General features: G+C 49.3%; 2 long non-coding RNA genes across 2 annotated transcripts; one reads left to right on the top strand and one right to left on the bottom strand.

Annotated features, from left to right (window-relative positions):
- On the top strand, positions 1-19,047 carry LOC123461646. Its single transcript, XR_006637770.1, has 3 exons — positions 1-121; positions 13,984-14,078; positions 18,911-19,047. It is a non-coding gene; the product is annotated as an uncharacterized LOC123461646 (long non-coding RNA).
- On the bottom strand, positions 7,881-13,368 carry LOC123461645. The gene is made up of 3 exons (XR_006637769.1): positions 13,256-13,368; positions 10,985-11,376; positions 7,881-9,079 (listed from the first exon to the last, which is right to left on the bottom strand). It is a non-coding gene; the product is annotated as an uncharacterized LOC123461645 (long non-coding RNA).
- Positions 19,048-24,884: the final 5,837 nt, after the last annotated feature.

Raw genomic sequence — 24,884 nt, 5'->3', positions numbered from 1 at the left:
GATAAATAATACGCTCCAGATGTTTCTGCCTTCCAGCAGTCACCTTGCGGCAACTCTCCTCACCCCAGCAAGGCTGCAGCCACAGTCGATTATAACTCTTCTTTTTGGAATCGTCCTCAGGGTATGTGACTCAGTTTTCTGATTGTCCATATTGGTGTTCTTTTCATTTTTTTGAATCGGTGTTCCCCATTCATAGTTAATACTGATTGATTAGAATATTGTGTAAGCTGACTCTCACATCAACTTTTAAAGATGACCTTGCAGCAATGTGTCAATGAGGAAAGGTGCAGATAGACGTATACGCATATTCTTCTAATCGGATTGCTTCCCCCCCCCCCCAGGTAGGGTCTCACTCTAGCCCAGGCTGACCTGGGATTCGCTATGGAGTCTCAGCGTGGCCTTGAACTCACAGTGATCCTCCCACCTCTGCCTCTTGAGTGCTGGGATTAAAGGCGTGCGCCACCACACTTGGCTCGGATTGCTTTTGAGGCCAGCCCTTGTTGTCCTGCCATGCTCGTTTAAAGACTCTGATCACAGGGCTGGAGAGATGGCTCAGTGGTTTAGGTGCTTGCCTGCAAAGCCTAATGACCTGGGTTTGATTCCCTAGTACCCACGTAAAGGCAGATGCACAAAGTGGCACATGGAGTTCATTTGCAGCAGCTGGGGACCTTGGTGTGCCCATTGTCTGTGTTTCTTTCTGCTAGCGAGGTGTGGGGGAGACGTCACAGATACAGAGCTCATCTTTTTTTTTTTTTTTTTTGGCCGAGGTAGGGTCTCACTCTAGCTCAGGCTGACCTGGAATTCACTATGGAGTCTCAGGGTGGCCTCAAACTCACACTGCTCCTTCTACCTCGGCCTCCCAAGTGCTGGGAATCAAAGGAGTGTGCCACCATACCAGGCCACAGATCTCATCGTGTATCCTAAGGAATAAGAGAATGTAATACACCTGCCACCTCTCCTTCTGTGACAGGGACAGGAACAAATGCCTCTGATGGAGTACCATGCATGTTTGCCTTTGCCAAAGAAGGGAAAGGAGAAGCCAGGCATGGTGGCACACATTTTAATTCCAGCACTGGGGTAGCAGAAGTAGGAGGATTGCTGTGAGTTCAAGGCCAGCCTGAGACTACATAGTGAATTCCAGGTCAGCCTGAGCTAAAGTGAGACCCTACCTCAAAAAAAAAAAAAAAAAGGAGGAGGAGGAGGAGGAAGGAGCAGATCCCGGGCATCCATGTCCACAGGGCAGGCCCCCGAGAGAGACCAGTCTGCGGGGTGACAGTGGGGCCTCCCCTGCACGGGGCAGTGTATAGCTGCACTCTTCTCCGGCTCTGTGTTCACTCTCCAAAGTGATTTGCTCAGCCAGGATGAGACTTGCACGGCACTTTTTCTGGGACATTCATTTCTTTCCTTTAAAAAAATTATTTATTGAGGGCTTAGTGGTTAAGCGCTTGCCTGTGAAGCCTAAGGACCCCGGTTCAAGGCTCAGTTCCCCAGGACCCATGTTAGCCTGATGCACAAGGGGGTGCACGCGTCTGGAGTTCGTTTGCAGTGGCTGGGGGCCCTGGCGCGCCCATTCTCTCTCTCTTTATTGGCCTCATTCTCTCTCTGTCTGTTGCTCTCAAATAAATAAATAAAACAAAAAATTTAAAAAAATTATTTATTGAATAATTGCTTGTCAAAGTTGGCATTCAAATCCAGGGTGTTACACATGCTAGGCCAGAGCTCTACCGCTGAACTACATCATCAAGCCCAGATTCATAGCTTAGTTTTCTGGCATTCTCTTGCAAAAATCAGCACTAGGGAATCTGTCAGTTCAGGAATTATATAAAGATGTAGTTTCCACAAAAGTGGAGTATGTGTGTGTGTGTGGAGGGGGCTGGTGGCCCATGCCTTTAATCCCAGCATTTGGGAGACAGAGGTAGGAGGATTGCAGTGAGTTCAAGGCCAGCCTGGAACTACAAAGTGAGTTCCTGATCAGCCTGGGCTAGAGTGAGATCTTACCTTGAAAACAAAATAAAACAAAAAAGTGGAGGGAAGGGCTCGGGAGATAGCTTAGCAATTAAAGGTGCTTGTTTGCAAAGCCTGATGGCCTGGGTTCAGTTCTCTAGTACCCACGTAAAGCCAGATGCACAAGGTGGCCCATGTGTCTGGAGTTTGTTTGCAGTGGCTGGAGGCCCTGGCATGCCCATTCTCTCTCTTTAACTCTCTCAAATAAATAAAACTTTTAAAAAAATTTTTCAATAGCTTTTTTTTTTTTTTTAAGTGGAGAAGAGCTAGGCACAGTGGTCCATACCAGTAATATCAGCATTTGAGATTCTGAGCAGTAGGATCATGTGTTTGAGGCTACCCTGGTCCTACTAACAAGACTGTGTCTCAAAAACAAATCAAATGAACAGACAAAACAAAACAAAGAGAAAAGTATTTGGGCTGGGAAGATTGCTCACTGGTTACAGGTGCTTGCTTGCAAAGCCTGCTGACCCGGGTTCAGCTCCCCACATAAGCCAGATGCAAAGATTGCCCATGTATCTGGCATTCATTGGCAGAGGCAAGAGGCCCTGACACACCTCTTCACATAGATAATACTTTTTAAATTTTATTTTAATTAATTATTAATTTTTGGAGGTGGATTTGAGGTAGGGTCTCACTCTAGCCCAGGCTGACCTGGAATTCACTATGTAATCTCAGGGTTGCTTCAAACTCACAGTGATCCACCTCCTTGTACCTCCTAAGTGCTGAGATTAAAGGCATGTGCCACCACGCTATATATATATATTTTTTGAGGTAGAGTTTCACTCTAGTCCCGGCTGACCTGGAATTCACTATGTAGTCTCAGGGTGGCTCGAACTAATGGTGATTCTCCTAACTCTGCCTCCTGAGTGCTGGGATTAAAGGCGTGCACCACCACGCCCGGCTTAAAAGGTTTTTTAAAATATTTTATTTGTTTATTAGAGAGAGAGAGAGAGAAGAGAGAATGGGTATGTCAGGGCTTCTAGCCACTGCAAATGAACTCCAAATACATGTGCCTCTTTATGCATCTGGCTTATGTGAGTACTGGGGAATTGAACCTGGGTCCTTAGTTAAGGCAAGAGCCTTAACTGCTAAATCATCTCTTCAGCCCAAATAAATAATTTTTTTTTAAAGTTACAAAACCAAAAAGGCTGGGCATGGTGGTGTATGCCTTTAATCCCAGCACTTGGAAGGCAGAGGTAGGAGGATCTTAGTGAGTTCAAGGCCACCTTGAGACTACCACCAAGTGAATTCCAGGTCAGCGTGGGCTAGAGCGAGATCCTATCTCAAACAAACAAACAAATAAACAAACAAACAAACAAAGAAGGAAGGAAGGAAAGAAAGAAAGAAAGAAAGAAAGAAAGAAAGAAAGAAAGAAAGAAAGAAAAAAGGATGAGGTGGGCTGGAGAGATGGCTTGCCTGTGAAGTCTAACAACCCAGGTTTCATTTCCCCAAAACCCATTTAAGCCAGATGCACATGGTGGCACATGTGTCTGGAGTTCATTTGCAGTGGCTGTAGGCCCTGGAACACCTATTCTCTCTCACTCACACTCTCTCTCATAAATAAATAAAAATAGGGCTAGAGAGATGGCTTAGTGGTTAAGGCATTTGCCTGTGAAGCCTAGGGACCCGGGTTCGACTCACCAGTACCCACATAAGCCATATGCACAAGGTGGTGCATGCATCTGGAGTTTGCAGTGGCTAGAGGTCCTGGTGTACCCATTTTCTCTCTCTCTCTCTTTCTCTCCCTCTCTCTGTCTCTAATAAATAAATACAAAAGTTTTAAAAAATCAAAATAAAAATCCTTTCAAAAATGATTGAACCCAGAAAGTATCATGGTGCTGTAAAGAAGGGACCAGAGTGCTCAGTACTGTAATATCTCTATCACACCTTCTAAAGCTCAGGTGGTGGAAAGAATGTAAGAGCCAAAGGAAGGGTAGGACTCCTTACAACATGCTTCCCCCAGACACAAAATGGCCTGGAAATCCATGACCTCTCAGTGCCTGACACTACCTACACAAGACCATCATAATAAGAGGAAAAGACCATGCCATCAAAATAAAAGAGAGTCTGATTGAGATGGGGAGGGGATATGATAGAGAATGGAGTTTCAATTGGGGAAGTGGGGGGAGGGAGGGTATTACCATGGGATATTCTTTATAATCATGGAAGTTGTTAATAAAAATTTGAAAAAAAAAAAAAGATGAGGTGAGGTCACAACAGACCTGCACACAGAAGCCTATGGAACCTAAGAACTCCAGATGAGGAAACCTCTCCAGCTTCCCATTCCCAAGGGAAAGCCCAGGAAGAAATGGGTCCCCTCAGGTCTGGGAGACTGGGTCCCCACCCAGGCACACTTGCCTGCCTTGGCAAGTTGGTTATGTCCCTTCTGCTGAGAGCCTGTGTGGGGCCTGAGCCGGTTTAGGGGTGGGCGGGTGGATGGCCAGGTCTGGCCAGGAGGGCAGAATGACCTCCAGGAGGCCTCCCCAGCAGAATGCTCAGCATTCCTTCTCCTTGCCGCCCAAGCTGCAAATCAGGAATTTATTGGGAGCAGAGACCCATTTTCCCACCCTTTATAGCCCTGATGACTTGAAGCCAAACTCTGGCAAGGGGCTTCCTCGTGGTTTTAATTAGACAATTAATTTTTTATTGGGCCGTTTGATTTCCAGAGCTGGTTCCACTCCCTCTCACTCCCCACCTGCCTCCCAGCTGTGAAGAGCCAAGGGGAGGAGCGCCCTGGCCGCCTGTGAGCTGATGTAGGAGGTAATAGGTAGGAGAGCTGGAATCCCTCCGCCACTCTTGGCTCCTCTGGTACCAGAGACACTATCCAGAGCTCCGACTGCTGAGCCTGCAACAAAGGCATCCTCTACCTCTCCTCCCAGCTCTTCCCTGGTGTGGGCTAATGAGTAACAAGGGGTGGGGGAGAGGAGTGGGGGCAGGGAACACGCCTCTAAGTACATTAGTGGCATTTCTGCAGTTAATCCTGGCCAGGTTTGGGGCTGTTCACCCTCTACTCACGGATTAGGAACCTGTTTGAGTTAGAAGGGCACAGAGAGGCCAGGGTTTGGCTCTGTCTCCCACCTGCTTTGAGGAGCTGGGGCCAGGGCACTGCGCCAGCGGGGGTGGTGGTTGGGAAACAAGTGAGAGACGGCCTGTCTGCAATCTGTCTCCCCTATTGATCTGCTTGGCCGCTGCTGCTTGGCCAGCTTTTGAATCTCCATCCTCTCCACCCGGCTTCACCTCTCACCGCTGCCCCTGTCAAACAGCAAGCTGGCTTGGAAAGATGGGAGGAAGGAAAAAGGAAGAATACACTGTGTTTCCACAATGGTACGGGTACCCATAAGTGATATGTGCTCTCCTGACAGGGATCCCCTTCCAGGATCCCTGACCAACCCCATACACCCTGACAGGAAGAGAAGACTAGACTCTAGGAGAGACTTAGGTTTAATAGCAGAAACAGCTCTGCATAGAAAATTTAAGTCCAATATTTAAAAAAAGTATTTAGTTGATATAGGCAAATATATATATATTTGAGAGGCAGATAGGGAATGGGCATGCCAGGGCCTCTAGCCACTACAAATGAACTCTAGATCCATCTGCCACCATGTGCATCTATCTACCTTATGTGGGTACTGGGGGATCGAACCCAGGTCCTCAGTTTTCACAGGCCAGTGCCTTAACCACCACTAAGCCGTCTCCCCAGCCCCAAGTCCAATATTATATTGAAAGCAACATGGCTTAGGGTCCCTGAAATGGAATGGAGTAATAGGGCTGTTTCCTCAGGTGTCCTGTTGGTGGTGACATTGCCACTTGTTCCAGCATAGAGGCCCTTTTCTGGAAATGTGTGCCCACACATGTGCAAGCACACATGAAGCATCAGCCCACATATATGTGCAGTCATGTATTGCACCAGGAAGGACCTGTCAACACGTCCAAGCTGCAGGTTGTCCACAAGGGTATGTGACACCCACAGACATAGCCAAGCCTCACAGCATTACTGAGCACCCACAGATACAGCAGAGGGTGACGTAAGCTGGGCTCCCCAGAACAATCCAGAATTCCATTCAAAAGGGCTTGGGTGGCTCTCCTTGCTCCCCACTCTGTGTCAAAGCAACTTCGACACTGGTGACACATCATCCCTGCTCTTGTGCCCCTCTGCAGGGCTTGGAGAACACAAATTTCACTAGGGACCAAAACTTCAGGAAATGGTAGCACATTTTTCTCCTGGATTGTGAGAACCCAGGAGCCTACAAAGATCCAAAGGTCAGAGCCCCCCAGGAGTGCAGCAGGAAGGCAGCGCCTTCTTCATAGAAGCTCCCCAGAACAGCCCTTCTTCAGAGCCCTGAAGTGGCTCTGTGCTGGCAGTGAGGGGACAGCTTGTTTGGGGACACAGTCCTGCCCTGGTGCACTGAGGAGCACATCTATGATGGCCTGTCCATCATCCCTACATTGTGCAGAAACCCAGAGGACAGGAAAATTATGGGTGTATGGGGGGGAACCATAGCACCCTCTGAGGTTGGTGCTGTCTTGCGACCCCCACGCTAGAGAGGGTTCTGAGGAAGTGCAGAGCTTGGTGTGGGTGCAAGTGTAGGGATGTGAAGGTCCTGAGCAGGGCCCCTCCTGGACACTGGGAACAAAAGGGCCAGGAGAGCAGACAGACTGCGGGTGGATGTGGAGGGTTCGTGCTCATCTGGAGTGAGGGAGAACTGGTGACAAGAACAGGGAAAATGGAAGAAATGAAAACAGAGGCCTGTAAAAGAGCCATAGCAGATCCACACAGGAGCCGCGCTGGGCAGTGGGTGGCCTGGAAGGAAAGCCCAAGGAGGGCAGGGGCATTCTAGGCTGGCCAGCAAAGGTGGGCTGGAAGGTGAAGAGGGGAGGGGCTGCGGCGGGAGGTTCTGCCTGCTGGACAGCACAGAGCTGGAACCGATCCTCCCTCTGAGCTCTGAGCTCTGAGCCCCCGGCCTGGTCTCTGGCTGCCTCTCCGAGCCTGGGCTGAGATTGACAGGACTGCAGCTTCTCCGGGTCCGGGGTGGATTTGAATAATTAAGTCATCTGGATTCTTATGATTTACCATTTTCAATGATAAATAGACAGCGCCCAAGCAGCCAGTTGGCAAAACTCTGGCTGCTAGTTATAATTTGTCAAGCTGCCAGCAGATTCATGTTTTATGCTAATGGAGAGAGACTCGTTGACTAGGGGTGCCAGTGACCGGGTCAGCTCTTGCCTCAGGCACCCCAGAGGTCAAGAGGTCGGCAGAGGCTGGTATGGATTTTTTGTAAGGGTCAGTGTAATTTTATAATAATTCAGCAATGCGCACACGCTCGCATACACGGAGGGCACATACAGATACCGGCAGACCGGCATGCGCCCGCATCCTCCACACAGCAGCATCTACACCTGTGTAGACCTCTGAGCTCTGGGTACCCAAGCTTGGCATGGGCACATTGGTCCACCCTCTGAAGCCCACTTGTACTTGCACATCCTTGTTGTCACTTTCAGACGCATGATTATCCTAAGGCAATCTCACATGTGTGCTTGGTGACTTGGAAAAGCCTGTCACCACCCCACCCCACACCCATGCCCCCACAATCTGATGGAGCAGAAGCAACCCACACCCCTAACATGGGAGGCGTTTTTGCATGCCTCTTTCACCCACCATCCCAAGCCCTGAATTTTAAGGCTCTCGAGCACTGAGCAGCATGGGTCTACGATAATTTCCCAGTGGAAGAAGCTCCTATCTTCCCTGGGCGGCAGAGCTGAAGCAGGGAAGACATGGGCCCTGAGACCCACTTACATGCAAGGCAGAAAAGAAAATGAGCTGAATCTAAGCCAAATTTTCTTTTCCATCTGTTTATTTGTCCACAGCACATTGAGATCTCAGAATGACAAAAATCTTCTGATAGTCATAGCAAACTGAGGTATGCAATGCTTTGCCTATGGTGGGCACAGAAAAAAATATTAATGGAGTGAGCAGCTGCAGCTATTGACTGCGGAAACAGAGCAAATTGCCTGATTTCCCTTCTAGTCCTGCACCTCAACAAATGAGGAATCATGGCTGGCTCGAGGGGTCAGAGAACAGGTGTGGTGAGTCTGGATGAGAACCTCTGATTCCTTGGTGTGGGAAATCCTGGTGTTTGGTGTGCTAGGAAATGCTAATTCTACACCAATTAAAGCAGTCTGGTCTCTCTTCTGACCCTGGGGTGCCCTCAGAACAGATCAATGTGCAAGGGCCTATGAGAAGGAGCAGCTGCCCTTCTGCCCAGAAGAGAATTTGAATTTGCTTTGATTGCGAGCCCAGGCTGGAAGCTGTACTTAGTTCATCCCGGTCGGTAGATTTGAGGTTGCAGGGCCACAGGGAAGGATGAGAGGGTCGTGGGCAGAAACATAATTTCCCGGTCCCCCACCACCTCCAAACAGAAGAGAAAAACAACCAGAGGCATCATGGAATCCAAGGACAGGAGTTGGATTTTGGCTGGCTGGCTCTGGCATGGCATCTGCTGCTCTGCCTGAGATCCCGGCTCCTGTGAAGTGAGGTGCATTGGGTTTCTGCTTCCCTGCAGGGCCAGGCTGGGGTGGGAGATGGCTCTGGGCAGACAGTCTACATGCCCTCTAAATTACCTGGAACAGGCGTCTCTGTTTTTTATTTTTTTCCCCAGCAAGCAGATGTGGATGGTAGTGGGCCTGGCTAATGGGGCAATTCACATTCAAATGGCCAGGAGCCAGCACGTCCTAGCCTCTTTGCGAAGGAGAGAGGACCCCTAAATGCACTGGTGAAAGGGAGTATGCTTAGCTGGTTAGTTTGAGTCTCCAAACTGCATCACTTGCCCTAGGAGAGCAGTTGGCTTGGGAGCACCAAAATGACTCTTCCCAAGAGCCAGGACGGGCAGGACGGTGAGGACCTGTCCGCAGTGAAGCAAGGGCACGTGAAGGTCAAGATCACAATTGACAGAGAAACTCCAGAAAGCAGGTTGGTCGTCAAGCTGTTCTCCCACGTAGCAGCTCTTCTTGGTATCCCAGCACCTGCATCAGCGCCACGGCAGCCAGCCTGCGCGTCTCAGAGCAGCAGAGCCTGCTGGGATCAAAGACAATGCAAAAGCCCAAGCTTGGACTGGACACAAAGAGAGAAAAAGCAGGAGAAAGGAAACAGAGAGGAAAGAAGAGGGATGGGGAGGGAGAGAGAGAAATGGAGCGAGAGAAGCTGGGGGAAAGGAGAAGAAACATATAAGGAGCAATAACCCGCAAGGACCCCATGAGGGTAGCTGGGCACATGGCCCACGGGCTTTTCCAGCTGCTGGTTTTGGGGGCTGCAGCACATGCTCAAGGGTTACACTGCCCTTGGAAGAACTGGCCTAGTGAGTTGCGGCATCCTGCTTTGGGAAGACAAAGGAGATTATTTATTTATTCATTTATTAACTTGTTATTGTAGTGCTGAGAGTCAAAACCAGGGCCTTGCAAATGTCAGGCAAACACTTTACCATTGAGCCACATTCCCAGCCCCAAGGAGTTATTCAATTGCCTTTAAGATACTCAAAATAAGGGCTGAGGTGGGGGGTACAGCTCAGTGGGAGATCACTTGCCTAGCAGGCATGAGGTCCTGGGATCCATTCCTAGCACCAAAACAAAACAAAAACCTGAATTAAACTGGGCCATTTCCACCAGAGCACACAGGCAGGGCATGTGAGGTGGGGAGGTCTAAACTCAGCAGTCAACAGATACCAAACACCCAGAGATGATCTCTACAGGCTGAATCTAAAGTCAGTTTTGCCAATTAATATCTTGTGTGAGTTCTATAAAATACGCTTCATATCTAAGGGCCTGCTTGCCCTAGTAGAGATAGTTTCTATTCTCTCTCATATGACATTCCTTCTCTGGATCACTTACAAACCTCATGCCAACCTCTTCCCAGATGAATCCTACCTCTTCTGTCAGAGAAGAACTCCTTGACTTGGAGAATCATTTTCTAGGGTGGGGATGGAGAGGAGGGGTACCTGAGATTTTGCTGAGGATAGAAGATTCTTTTCAAGCAGGGCCTGGTGCCACATGCCTGTAACCTCAGCATTTATGAAGCTGAGGCAGGAGGATTGCTGTGAGGTTAAGGCCACTGTGGGCTACACAGTGAGTTCAAGGCTAGCGTGGGTATCAAGAAAGTGCCTTTAACCACAAAGTCATCTCCCCAACCCCAGCCTGGATTTCCGAGTAAGACCCTGTCTCAGAAAAACAACAACAAATTAAGATTTCTTTTTTCTTGTCACATGCTGAAGAAAATGATTTTGTACCACGCTCTTGCCTGCACATAATATTACAGAACTGTCCTCCAGTGCAAAGTGCTCACCTGACAGATGTTCAGACTGAGGCCCAGGGTCCCCGAGTCAGAGCACCTCAGGGTCCAGAGCAAGCAGCCTGGTCTTCAGCCAGCTCTGGCAGCAGGGACAAAGCAGAGGTGCCAAGCGGCTGCAGTTAAGGGGTCTGCGCCTGGCACCTCTCAGCGGCTTCTTCTGCCTCATGGATAGGTCCTCGACCCATTTCTTGACGTCTCAGAGCCTCAAAGCTATCCTAGCTTGGGGACACTGGGGCAGTAGCAGATAAGGCTGTGGGAGGACAAGCTTTTGCTTGCTTCCAAGCTGGTCCAGAGGTCCCTGGCTTTGGCCTCTCTCGCCCCTATTACTGCGCCATCACCTGGGTTAGGTGAGGAATGGAGGCACTGTGGGAGAGTCTAGCAGGCCAGAGAACGGATCCCCTTTCTTTCCTTCCTTGCTTTCTCCTACTTGTTTTTGCTCCTCATTAAAACAAACAAACAAACAAACAAACAAACAAAAAGAGCTGGGCGTGGTGGCACATGCCTTTAATCCCAACCCTCAGGAGGCAGAGGTAGGAGGATTGCTGAGACTACCTAGTGAATTTCAGGTCAGCCTGGGATGGAGTGAGACCCTACCTTGAGACATCAAGCAAACAAACAAACAAAAAAGCTAAATCTTACCTCTTCATTTTTGTTTTCTATCACTATTCCTTTCTTGCACACGTCTAGCCCTGTTGGCCTCCACAAATCTCTTCCTTTTGCTGCGCTTTTGGGCTTTCTCAGATCTTTTCCTCTCTCCCGATCTCATCTTTGTTGCTCTGAATTTTTCTAGTGCATCGGGCAGTTTTCCTGGGCCTTCTTGCCATCTTCCTTTGTTTCTAAGCTCTCTCTGCAGCGAGCATATGGCCTAAAGCTGCCCCTCCCCAGCCTCCTTCATGCCATTCCTTCTCCACGCCTTCAACTGGGCTCCATCACGGGGGCTTTCCCCCTACTTGAAGGTATCAGTGTTGGGTCCACAGGTCCCCACGACAGGCTTACGAAAGCTGGGTCCAGCAGTGGTCATGTCAGCAATCCTAAGAAGAAAGAGGAAGTGAAGAAAGCAAAGAGAAAAAGGGAGGCCGCCCTACAGATCAGGGCCTTGGAGGAGGGGCTGGGGACTGGGGAGAAAAGAGCAATAGGAGCAGGTTTACCAGAAGGGGAGGGAAGCCTAGACCAGCTGCCTCTCTCAGAGTGCCCAGACCTGTAGCCTAGCTCCCAGGGTAGTGCTGGGATGGGAGAGCGCTGAGGCCCTTCATCTGCAGAGGAAAAAAAAAAAAAAAAACAAAACCAAACTTGTTTGTTTTTGCTTTGAGACAAGAGTCTCACTCTGTAGCCCAAGCCCTCCTGAAACACTATGCAAGCCCAGGCTGGCATCACATGGTAGCCCATCCTGTCTCCAGAGTGCCTGGGATTATAGGCCATACTGGGCTTGCAGTTGTTTTTAAGTATCATTGCCCTAATCTGCCTCTTTTCTGGTGTCCCTCTCAAAGATCCAGATTTGGGGAGCCACAACAAACTCCCTCTAGGCATTGTGCACTGGCGGCTCTCCTGAGCCTGTCCGCCAACAGTCAGGCCCAGTTCTGGGCATATCAAGCCTGTGGCAGCAGTCTTGTTACACAGCAGAAAATCCTGCACAACGAAAACAAAGGCGGGCAGAGGAGGGCCAAGCGGCATGTGGAGGTGTGGGCTGGGTAGTGAACTTTCTCTCCAGGTTCCCTAGCCTCAGCTGGACCTCTCCAAACATCAGCCCAAATGCGCATTTTTGCCCTTTGCATTTTGCTACCCCGAGGGGATCTAACTGGGAAAGAGACCTTTCCCACATAGGAACATCTTGGGCTGAGTCCATGGACCAGACAGTGCACCTGCTGCTGCCGGGCCCAGGCTGGCTCAGACCACCCGCCAGGCTCCTAAGACTGCTCTCCCTCGCTGGGCCTCTAGTCCAGCAGAGAGCTCTTTGATTCTGTTATCTGCTCTTGACTGCTTTTTGAAGACCTCCCCATCACCCTTGGGGAGGGGCAATCAAACCCAGAGAGCAGTGGACCCTCCTTCCTTGGAGAGGGTGGGCAGGTTGTGGGTTGTGCTGAGGGCAAAGGGGGCAGGGTATTCCCTTGAGCCTATTTTAGGGAGATGAGCCTCCAAGTCAAACTAAATTTGAAAAGAAAAGGATACTTGAGAGCGGTCCCTCTTTGCATCTTCCCTAAATTAAAATCAGCGAAAGCCACCCCCCCCCCATGGCTGTTCCCCAACACCCTGTAGACTCGGGCAGGCTCCGCACCTCTACCCTATCCTAATCCCAGCAGAGTCGGAAACCGCTACTTTCCAAAGCCTCACACTTCTTTCCCCACTTTCGCAGAATCCCCTTCTGGGGATCTCCAAGCGTTCCCAAGGGTTTGTGGGGTCAGAAGGCTTCTTGGTGGATAATTAATGGGGACCCAACCAGGGAGAAGCGAACACATCCTATCATTAGGATGAGAAGCACGCCCCCCCCCGCCCCCCGCTCTGCAAAACCCCAGCTCTACCCTCTTCTCTGTATCCCTGAAAGAAGGAAAAAAAAAAAAAACTTTTCTGAAGTTCAGCAAGTTGCCTTTGAAGGAAGACTCTCTTGCGGCCTTTGCGGGTCTCTCAATCCCTACGTTCTCCTTTCTCGCCCGGTATCAGAAACAACTCCCCTTCCAGGTTAGTCCCATTGGACCAATTTAGCGTCCAAATTCAGGACAGTAAAGCTGCCGGACCCGAGCCTCCGACGGCCGTCCAGCCCCAGCCTCGACTCCTCCGAGGGCGGGGAGGGGGGAGGCGCGGCCGGTCAGTGCCGACTGTTGGGTGGTGGGGTTAGGATGGAGCGGGGGGAGGAGAGAGACCCCCAGAGGCAAATCGTTTTCCTCCGAAAGCACCCCCCTCGTGGGCCCAGCTCACCTGCTTTGGACCTGCTCCTGTGGGTGTTCATCCACTCAAAAGTTTGTCCTCCTCGACGACGATTTCCGGGATGGGCGCATCGCCGGCCCTCGGGGACGGGGCGCGGAGCGGGCGCGGGCGCGGGGACCTGAGCCTGAGCATCCAGGCGCTGTCGGGCTCTGCGTGCACAGTGCCCAGAGTAGGGCCCAAGGCCGTTTTCCCACGAGCATCCGAGCGAGCGAGCGCCAGGGCAGGGGGCCAGCCCGGGACCCGAGGGTACTAAAGAAGGAGTGGGGAGCACTGCCGGGCGGACCAGGCTAGGGAAAGAGAAAGACCGGGGTCCCCGGCGACAGCTCACGCGTCCTCTAGTTTCTGCTCTGCCGGGTGTGCCCCAGCCCAACATCCCCCCCACACCCGACCCCGGCCCCTTCTGGGAGGCGCTCAGGACTCCTACTTGGCGGAAAGGGAGGGTGAGGGTCCCCCTTGGCCCCACCCGGTCCCCGCGCCGCCGCTCCCCCTCCCTCCCTAGAGCCCTGGGACAGACAGAGAATTGCAACTAGAAATTCGATCGATTGGTACCAGGGACCACGTGCTCTCGGGCTGGCCAATGACCAGGCCGCCCGGGATGAGCTAATAATGGAAGCAATTTGTAACTTTCAGTAGCTCTTCAGGCCTGGGTACCGGTGGGAGGGAGGCGGGCGGAAGGGGAGATGGCACCCCCAGTCTTTCCCCTCTCTTTATTTGTCTAGGGGCACTCGGACGCTCGGGCCCTCCTCTCCCTAGCGCACAGGCTCAAGCAGAGACCTTGGTCCACTCCTGTCTGATCGCAGCCGCTCCCCGCGAGGTAAGCTGGTCCCGCTCCCTCAATGCCCCCTTCTCTTCTGGCACCTGCCTTCCTTCTTGCCCCATTAGACTATTAAAATCTAATTTTATTTTTCTCTTAGTTGAGAGAAAATGAATCTTCCTGTATTCTTTTGTGTAATCCAATTTGGGAGAAAATTAAGTTCAGATTAACATACTTTCCTTGGTGGTGGTGGGGGCGGATGGTCATAAATTCTTTTACAAAGCGTATCTTTCCTTCTCTTGGGGAACAGCATTCTACTTCGGGGAGAGTTTACTTTTCTTCGGAGATGAGTGACACCTCATGTTTTTGCAGGGTGCAATTCTTAATGATGTGAAGTGCAGTCTCCCTGCTAAATCCCAAGCTCCAAGTCAGTATTTACAAATAATCGCCACAAGTATTTGAAGTTTGTTCTTTTTTTTTTGTCTTTCCCACTATATCCCACTAGTTTTTTAGTTGTTCCAGAATCCCCACAGGTATTTTTTTTTCCTGCGTGCACTGGGGTTTAGTTTTAATCTGGTTCCTCCTTTTGTTTTGCAAATGCATTTATTGTTTGGGAAACCTTGTGTGGGTGTGAGCAAGCTCTCACGTAGTTAGTTCCCACCTTCCTGTTTGAAGAACAATTTGCTTAAAATGTTTTATGTATTTTTTCTCATTTTTATTATTATATCTCAATTTTTATTTACCACTCTTACCTCCTCTATTCAAAACCCCCACCTTCCAAACCTGGTTCACCCCTTCAGCCTCCAGGCTTTGAGGGGGGGGTGTCTAGAGAGCACTTACCCTTCCATAGCCAGAGCCTGGCTAGGAACTCCTTCCCATCACCTCCCCAGCCAACGGAGGCAGGAAGGTTACAATGTCTTTCAACTTTTTAGTTTGGGAAGTTTTTTCCACTTGGCTATCCTGGGAAGTTCTTTAATACAAAGTGAATATATTTTTTTGATTGTTTGTTTTGTTTTGTGAGGTAGGGTCTCACTCTAGCTCAGGCTGACCTGGAATTCACTGTGAAGTCTCAGGGTGGCCTCGGAACTCCTGGTGATCCTCCTACCTCTGCCTCCCAAGTGCTGGGATTAAAGGAGTGCACCACTATGTCTGGCTTAAAGTGAATTTTTAAGTCCTGTTGTTGTTGTTTTTTTTTTTCCCCTCGAAATTCTGAGAAAAATGCAAGCAAATTTTATTTCAACCTGCTGGGTCTTTTCACCTCCTCCTGGAGGAGAATTCCCAGAAGAGAAACATGATGTTTATCTACTTTATTTTTTTGTCAAGGTGGCAAAGCAGGGGCGTGTATTGGGGCTGGGGGGCAGGGGGGAGAATCTTCTTTTGATGGCTGGCTCTGGTTTTGAACAAAGAAAGATAGAGAGTTACCCTAGGGGCTCTCACTGCTTTGGGGAGGTTGGTTTTGAACAGTCTGGGAAAAGCCCCTCTCTAAGGGAATTCTTCCCTTTTTTTTACATCATTGAGAAGGTAAACTATTCACATGTTGTAACCTACAGTTATAATATATTCATTCATCATAGCTACACAAACAAAATTGCAAGAATAATTCATGCACCCAGGAAGATCCTCTCAGGTGACTGTGTCTGTCCTTCCCTAGGTGGGAGACAGCTCCTCCGTCTCCTCTGGGTTCCAGCACCATTGTCACATTGACATTCTGGGCACATGCTGCCCAGCACCCCCTCCCTGTCCCTCTTCTTCCAAGTATGAATCTAAATTACTATTAATAAGGGGCCGCTCCAAGCTAATTGGCATTAAAAGAATTCATTTCAATTTGTTAATATTAAATGAACGCTCTGCACTTTAGTTCCCTTCCTTGCCCTGGATTCCCAGATGAGTGATGGAAAGCAGGGCGGGGGAGCAGGCAGGGCTTTATTTCTGGCTCTCCAGCTTCCCCACTGCTGGGCCTTCCCTGGGGTGCTTGATCAGGCACAGTGGGGTACTGATGGGGAAAGTCTGAGGGTCTTGTTGTGGTGAAATTTATCTGGTTAAGCAGGAGCTGTGGGAGAGGGTGGGTGGGAATTGAGGAAGGGGGATAGCAGGGTTTGAGGGGCTAGAGGGGGCCCGCGAGGGAGCTAGGGAAGTGAGGGAAGAGAAAGGGACAAGTTGATAGAAACCTGGGGCACAAGGGTTGTGGGGTGAAGTAGACTTATCTGCACAGGCAGCCCAAAATCCACGGAGTGGGGCTTGGGGCAGAGCAGCTAGAGGTCTTGGAGCCAGCTAGCATGTGACATCAGACAGATACCTTAAAACTTTGCAGTGTGCCTCAGGTTCATGGCCTGTGAAGCCGGGAGAGGAATAATGGGACCTATCTCAGGGTTGTTTGGGATTTCATGAAATACATGTGATATATTCACATAGTGCTTGGTACACAGAAACTGCCAATATATGTTGGCTGTTTGTGGCCCAGTGTCCAAGAACCAGCCTTGGGGCGCTAGCTGCCTGGTTTTGAGTCCCAGGCAGGCCTGCCTCCCACTGGCTGTCTGGCCTAGGCAAGTGCCCAACACCATCTGGGCTCTGTGTGTAGTGGGGTGGGTAGTACTCGAGCTCAGGCTGCCTTGAGGAAGAAATGAATGGCTTTCAGTGCCAAGTGTCCAGAACCACATAAGTCCCGTGGGAAGTACTGTTGAAGCACTAGTTACGGTGGATGCCATTGTCCTTTGGGCAAGGAAGGTCAAAACGAGAGCATGGCCATGTGTCCTTTCACAGCTGAGAGGGCCCTGGGTTGGCAGGACCGTGAGGATGTCATCCTCCCTGGACCCAGCCCTGCATTAGGTGCGCCAGTAGGCTAGTGATGAAGGGATTGCTTCTTGATCCTGCTCTCACTGTTTGGGAGACTTAGTCCCTAGAGCATAGGGCGCTAACTAATAAACACCCTCTCTGTCCCACTGTTCACACCTGACCTCACTTAAGAGGACCAATGGTGACAAAGTCACAAAGCTATAAAGTGGCCAAGTTTGGGATTTAAGCTGTGTTTTTTAAAACTGTTTTATTTTTTAGTTATTTATTTGACACACCCACATACACACACACACACACACACACACACACACACACACACAGAGAGAGAGAGAGAGAGAGAGAGAGAGAGAGAGAGAGAGAGAGAAAGAATGGGCATGCTAGGGCCTCTAGCTGCTGCAAAGAAACTCCAGACATGTGCACCCCTTGTGCAGCTGGCTTATGTCCGTCCTGGGGAATTGAACCTGGGTCCTTTGGCTTTACAGGCAAGAGCCTTAACCACTAAGCAATCCCTCCAGCTCTGTTTTTTTTTTTTTTTTTGAGGTATGGTCTCACTCTAGCTCAGGCTGACCTAGAATTCACTCTGTAGTCTCAGGGTGGCCTTGAGTTCATGGCAGTCCTCCTACCTCTGATTCCTGAGTGTTGGGATTAAAGGCATGCGCCACCATGCCTGGCTTCCTATGTGGTATTTTTAAAAATATATATTATTTATTTATTTGATACAGAGAAAGAGGCAGATAGAGAGAGCAAGAGAATGGGCATGCCAGGGCCTTCAGCCACCATAAACAAACTCCAGATGCATGTGCCCCTTGTACATCTGGCTTATGTGGGTCCTGGAGACTCAAACTGGGATCTTTTGGCTTTGCAGGCAAATGCCTTAACCACTAAATCATCTCTCCAGCCCTGGTGTTTTTTGTTTTTTTTTAAGCAGGAAAAAAATGATAAGATGCTTAAAGTATAATGAGACATCTTTTATCTTTGTAGCACAGGCTGGCCTGTAACCCACTATGTAGCTGAGGATGACCTTAGACTCCTAATCTCCTTCTTCCACCTTGTGAGTGTTGTAATTACAGGGAAGAATCCGCATGCCCCAGTTGTAGAGACATCTTAATGCCTTCCCATGCTGCACACTTTCTGAAAGAAGAGGGGAGAAAAGTGGAGCATGTGTCAGCTTGGGGACAGGAAAGTGCCAGGTCCTCAGGGGAACTGGAACATGTGGATGGGGAAGGGATGGGAAATTTTCAGTCTGGGAAGACTTCCTAGACGAAACCATTATAGGCCAAGGTTCAGATGGGATGGGAACGAGGGCAGAAATCAAGATGAGGAAGGAAGCTATGTGCTGGCAAGGGAGGAGAGAAGAAAAGATGCAGCCAAGGCTGGGCAAGAGCAGGCAATATGAATCATATGCCTTGTTGGCACCAAGTAGAGTTAGTTACCATTTACTGAGAGCATGTCAAGTGCCAGGTACATACAGGATCTCATTGAATGCTTGCAATAACTCTGACCAGTGGGTTTCTTATTCCTACTTCTGAAAGACTTGGTTGAGGCTTAGAGTTTCATGCCCACATTGGGTCACTCAGTAGGTGGTACAAGAACCCATGCCAGGTTGCCCTGTCACACTGTTCCAGATTCAGGTCTTCCTGTAGCCCACCTTTCTAGTCACACCTGGAGACTAACAACAGGGGTTAGAAATGGGTAAAACCAAGAGAGAAGGTGGGTGGGCAGGAACTTTCTTCACTCCCAGTTGGTGTGATGAAGAGGATAGTGGGGTACTTCCAAGTCACTCCCCTGGGATTGCTAATCTTGGGATGAATGGCAGGGGCCCCTCTGGGTCACTCTGTCTTCTGGGCTGTAGCTTTTATTTATGTCTGTGTCATCTGGCAAGAGAGAATGAGGGTACTCAGGGTGGACTTTGAACCTTAGTGAAGATGGCCAGTGGTCACTGAGGTCTTTTCTCTCCTTACTGTATAAAGGCAGAGTTTCACCTCAGGCTGATAATTCATTTCCCAGCATCCTGGTCAGGTGTGGTTGGCAGGAATGAGATCGCAGTGATGTCATGGCCCAAGATCATTGTAAGTTCTTTGTGTTCTTTCTTTCATGAGCTGGACAGATGTGCCTGAGAAGGAGGTGTGACAGATGTGTCTGAGAAAGAAGTCTGACTGGAAATTGAGGAGAAATCCCTAACAGAAGGCAAAGGAACAGCGTGCAAGGAACTCAAATCCCCAAGTGACCAGGCAGAGAGAACTGACTGTACTCTTGGTCTTCCCTTCTAGACTGTCATTTCTGTGAGAAATAAATGATTTCTTCTCTGCTTCCATGTTTGAAGGCCTTTTGTTATAGCAACGTTTCGTCATCCTTACACTAGATCTTTCAATTTAAATTCACTAACAGGATTTTACCCAATCTTCGAATAATGATAATAGCAACATTTGTTGAGCAGGATATTTTGCTAAGGTCTCTATGTGCATGACTCAGTATAATCTTCCTGACACCCCCCTAAGGTATGTGTTATTTTTATTTCAATTTATAACTAAGAGAACTAAGGCTTAAAAAAAATAAGTGATGTGCCAACAGACACATTGTAGGTGGCAGAGCTGTCTTATACTTTTTTGTTTGCTTGTTTGTTTGGTTTTGGTTTTTGGTATTTTGAAACAGGGTTTTACTCTGTAGCCTTGGCTTGTCTGGAACTCACTATGTGACCTAGCCTGGCCTTGAACTTGTATCAATCCCCCTGCCTCAGCCTCTTGAGCACATGAGCTGCCATGCCTAGTAATCTTTAAGACAAGATCTTGATATGTAGTTCACACTGGCTTTGAACTCACCATCATCCTTCACCACCCTGAGTGACGAGACGCCCACCACCCTTGCCTCTGGTACACTCTTTTCTTTTTTTTTAATGCAAGAGAGAGAGAGAGAATTGGCATGCCAGGGTCTCTAGTCACTGTAATCAAACTTTAGACTCCTTGTGTGTCTGCCTAATGTGGGACCTGGAGAGTCAAACATGGATCCTTAGGCTTTGTAGGCAAGTGCCTTAACTGCTAAGCCATCTCTCCAGCCTCTGGACACACTCTTAACCTTGGCCAATTCCCCTTCTGAGGATGGAGCTGGAGTGGACCTTGGGGAGCATCTTGTGCCAGGCCAGCCCATGGCAGCTCCCATGGGAGCCTAGGAATCTCTTGAATCACCCTCTGGAAGCTTGGGCTATTCACTTTACATACTGGGTTGCTTCATAAGGTTTCATTAAAGACAGGGAGCTTGCTAGAGTTGCAAGGCACTCAGGAGGTAGAGGTGGTAACATCAGGGGTTCAAGGCCAGCCTTGGCTATATACTAATTTGGGCTACATATGCCTTATCTCAAAAACACAGGAGGTGGAGCTGGAGATATGGCTTAGCAGTTAAGGTATTTGCCTGCAAAGCCAGAGGACCTCGGTTCAATTCCCCAGCACCCACATAAGCCAGATGTACAAGGGGGCGCATGCATCTGGAGTTTGTTTGCCGTGGCTGGAGGCCCTGGCACGTCCATTCTCTCTCTTTCTCTCTCTCTATGCCTCTTTCTCTCTCACTCTCAAATAAATAAATAAATAAATAAAATTAAAAAAAAAACAGGAGGTGGAAGTGTTAAGAGGATGGATCAGTTAGTAAAGTGCTTGCCTTGAAGATGTGAGGACCTGAGTTTGGATCCCCAACACCCACATAAAAAGATGAGCATGGTGGCGTTTGCCTACAATCCCAGTACTGGCGAGGCAGAGACAGAAGCACCCACAGGGCTTGCAGGCCAGCTTGACTAGTTGAAGAGATCCTGTCCCCAAAACAAGACTCAGTTGAGGAAGACAACTGAAGTCAACCTCTGCTCTCCACACACCCCTGCATGCATGTGCATACACCTGCACAAATATGCACACATACAGACACATGAATGCACATGCATGTACACACGCACACATGGCCCACAGTTAAACTGATGCCAAACCCCTGTGAAATACTTTTTTTTTTTTTCGGGGTAGGGTCTCTGGTCCAAGCTGACCTGGAATTAACTATGTAGTCTCAGGGTAGCCTTGAACTCTCGGTGATCCCCCTGCCTCTGCCTCCCGAGTGCTGGAATTAAAGGTGTGTGTCACCGCGCCCAGCAAATTCTTTTTTAAAAAAGAAAATACTTATGGGCTGGAGAGATGGCTTAGCAGTTAAGTGCTTGCCTGTAAAGTCTAAGGACCCCAGTTCGAGGCTCGATTCCCCAGGACCCACGTTAGCCAGATGCACAAGGGGGTTCACACGTCTGGAGTTCGTTTGCAGTGGCTGGAGGCCCTGGTGCGCCTATTCTATCTTCCTCTTTCTCTCTATGTCTGTCGCTCTCAAATAAATAAGAATAAACAAAAAAAGTTTTTTAAAAACCACGCATTTAAAAAAAACAAATACGGATGAGGCCCAGAGAAAATGGTCTGTGTTTCCTTCAGCAGTTGGGCCTCAATGGGACTCCCCAGGCTTGTCCTGTTGGCTATCTGCCCTGGAGGTGGGCAGCCTGCACCTTTCCTCCACCTTCTCATCACCAGATGGTCAAATGCAGAGAAGGAGAGCTGGGGCCAGAGCCAAAGCAGGCAAAGGCACCCCTTGGCCTCCCTCTAGATGCTGCACATTTCTATCTGTAGCCTAAGCCCCCTCCTCCCCTAGGCCCTTCCTCATAGCCCACCAGGGAAGAGAAGGGAAAACTGTCATAAATTTTCCCTATTTGGACAAGAAGACAGCATGTTTCTTGTGCCAGAAAAAACACAGAAATGGAGCTGTCAGGGGAGAAGGGACCCAGCCCCAGACCTTATGGGTCAATTTATCTTTCCAAGTCATGGCTTAGGGGCTACCACAACACTGCCTGTAGGAGACCCAGGCCTGGAGTTGGGGGGCAGCCAGGACAACCAGTGCCTGGAATTTGTTTCTGGCCTACCTGCTTCATCTCAGTGGGGCCCCTTCCCCCTGACTTTCTTTTTCAAAACAACTTTCCTGAGGTGTAATTCACACAGCATACAATCCCCTTTGGAATGGACAGTTAGTTACACAACTTGAGTATTTTCACACACGTGCAACCATTGGCACAATCATTTAGAAGTCTCACACCCTCAGAGAGACGCTCCCTCCCTTAGTGCTCACCTCCTTCTCCCCCAGATCCCTTCCAAGCTAAGCATCCACTAAGCTGAAGGTACCTTCCTGGTTTGGACTGTCACTGTGTGGTCTCATGGAATGGGCGGCCTCAGGTGACTTATGTTCCTGAATATCCTGTTCTCAGGATTCACCTGACCGGCACCGGCCTTCTCACGTCCACTGTGCGCCCATGACACACTTCGTGTTTCCATCAGTCAGTGGACATGTGGGTTGCTTCCATACTTTGGAAGTTGTGCTTTTCTCTCTCGTTTGAAGTGTGTATGTGTTGTGTGATGTGTGTGCCTGTGTATATGTATCTGTGTATGGGTGTGCACACATATGTAAGTGTGTACATGTGTTGCAGACAGGTTCACATTGCTGGGATGAACTTCCAAACAGACACAGTTTATGGGAGGAACGGGATTTATTTCAGCTTACAGACCCAGGGGAAGTTGCATCAACAGCAGAAGAAGCTGGCCTCCTTTCATAAATCTAAGCAGAAAGAAAACCACCAACAGCCAGCAAAAACCAAAAAACAGCAAGCACAAAATCCAGCAGCAAGTGGGACCCCAGAGCTCAAACGTCTTTGTATGCCTTTTGGGTGGGAATTCAGATCTGCCCTCACTGACACCTTTGGGTTGCCACTTCAGGATCCTGCCCCAGTTACATCTCCTCTAGCCAGGTGGCTGGAGATCTAAGTTCCAAGCTTAGTAAAACACCTGAGTTGAGCTGGGTGGCATACAACTTTAATCCTAGCACTTGGGAGGCAGAAGTAAGAAGATTGACATGAGTTAAAGGCCACCCTGAGACTCCATAATGAATTCCAGGTCAGCCTGGGCTAGAGTGAGACCCTGCATCAAAAAACCAAAACACCTGAGTGTATGGGGGATATACATTAAAACTACCACAACATCCATCTTTGCATATCTGTGGGTACATATGTGTGTTCATGTGTGTGCGCGCACACACACACACACACACACACGCACACATACATGCATGTGCAGACCATAAGACGATGTTAGGTGGGTGCTGGGAATCCAAACTCTGGTCCTTATGTTTGCACAGCAAGTGTTTCATCCACGAATCCATCTCCCTAGCCTCACGTTATTTTTGTCTCTAGTGAGCCTGGATCATTTTAATATGAGGACTGTGTCATGAATGGACCTGCTTAGCTGAGTGTGGGGGCACACGCTTTTGGCACTCAGGAGGCTGAGGTAGGAAGATTTCTGTGAGTTCAAGGCCAGCCTGAGGCTCCTGAGTGACTCACAGGTTGGCCTGGGCTACACTGAGACCCTACCTTGTAAACAAAGAACAAGCCTGCTATATATGGGAAAACTCAATGTCCATGAAAATGGGCTTTGGTGTATATCTTTAATTTTCCTCCTTCAAGTTCCTAATGAGGGTCACTTCCTCCTTGCTTTAGCAGTTTTCTTTCTTTCTTTCTTTCTTTCTTTCTTTCTTTCTTTCTTTCTTTTTTTTTTTTTTTTTGAGGTAGGGTCTTACTCTGGCCCAGGCTGACCTGGAACTCACTATGTAGTCTCAGGGTGGCCTTGAACTCACGACAATCCTCCTACCTCTGCCTCCTTAGTGCTGGGATTAAAGGCGGGCGCCACCACAGCCAGCTGCAATTTTCTTTTTATGTTGGGTTGATCCCTCGTTTTTTCTCTCAGATGGTAGGCCTCGGCCCCTTCTGGAGCATGGAGTAGATGAATGGAAACACTTCCTGAGAATGGCCTCGAGTGTTCCTCCACCTCCAGTGTCTAACGGGTGAAAGAAGGACTGTGGAGGCTTCAGGACAGTGATATTCTTGGAGGTGTGGCTGGCTCAGAGTGCAAGCCACCTGCCCTGCCCCCTTGCCTGGCCCCTTTCAGTCTTCCATGGCGCCTTGAGCTCAGTCCATACTCCACCCTCACCTCAACAACAGACACTACCCTGTCCTCACTGTCTCTGCCACCATCCTAGTGGGGCAGCAGGATCTACACCAGGGGACCAGACAATGACAAGTCATACAAATCCTGTAAGCATTTGTGTGAAGAGTGAATGTGAATGCAGGCTTATTCGATTAAAAAGTGTGAAAAACATCAGAGTCATAAGCCCCTTTCTGCTGCCATTCCTTTCCTAGTGTGAAGTGAGCACTGCTTCTCCACGGTGGGGTACAGAGAGTCCAAAATGCTCGCTATTAATGGCCGCTGTTTATTGACCAGCCATATGCCAAGGAATTTACATGTCTGATGGCTTTTGCACCTTTGAGTCTGGCATAGTTATGACCATTTTAGAGCTTGGAAAGGTAGAGACTAGGAGAAGTTGGACATTAGCTAGTGACCATCCCCATTCTGACCCTGTTACCTCTTGCCTTCCTCCCAAGGTGCACTGAGCTGTGATCCTTTCTCGCGGCGCAGTGGCTACAGCTGCCTCATGGCTAGGGACTGAAGGACCAGTTAGCTTTCAAGGCTTTTGTCCATCTAGTCTTGTGAGCTGCTCCTTTTATATGGAAGGGACCAGGATAGATCTGGGCCTTGCCAACGAGAATCCAGGAAGCCAAAGAGCCGGCGAAGTGGCCAAGGAGGAGAATTCAGCAAAGCAGGTAACGCGGAGATGACAACCACAGCTCTGAAGCTAGGATTCCTGCTAGGGCCAGCCTCCGACATCATGTGGATGGCCATCAACAAAACTGAACATGGGGTCGTTTCCATGTCTTTGCTTTTCACAGCAGACCTAGGAAGAGCCAAGGCCGGCCTGGTTACCAGACAAGGATGTTTGCAGGACCGCAACTCACATGTCCTGCTTAATTTTGCATAAAGAAATTCATGTAGGGCTTACTATGATCCATGTTCTCCAGCTTTTTTTCTGAGCAGGGCTCGTGTAACAGCCCAGGCTTGTTCAAATTCACTGTGTAGCAGAGGCTGACCTGAAGCTCCTGATCCCCCTGCCTACACCTGCCAAATG

This window comes from Jaculus jaculus, chromosome 6, assembly GCF_020740685.1.
Source record: "Jaculus jaculus isolate mJacJac1 chromosome 6, mJacJac1.mat.Y.cur, whole genome shotgun sequence".
NCBI lineage: Eukaryota > Metazoa > Chordata > Mammalia > Rodentia > Dipodidae > Jaculus > Jaculus jaculus.
Note: the sequence above shows the minus strand (reverse complement) of the source record. Positions and strands in the feature narration are given on the sequence as shown.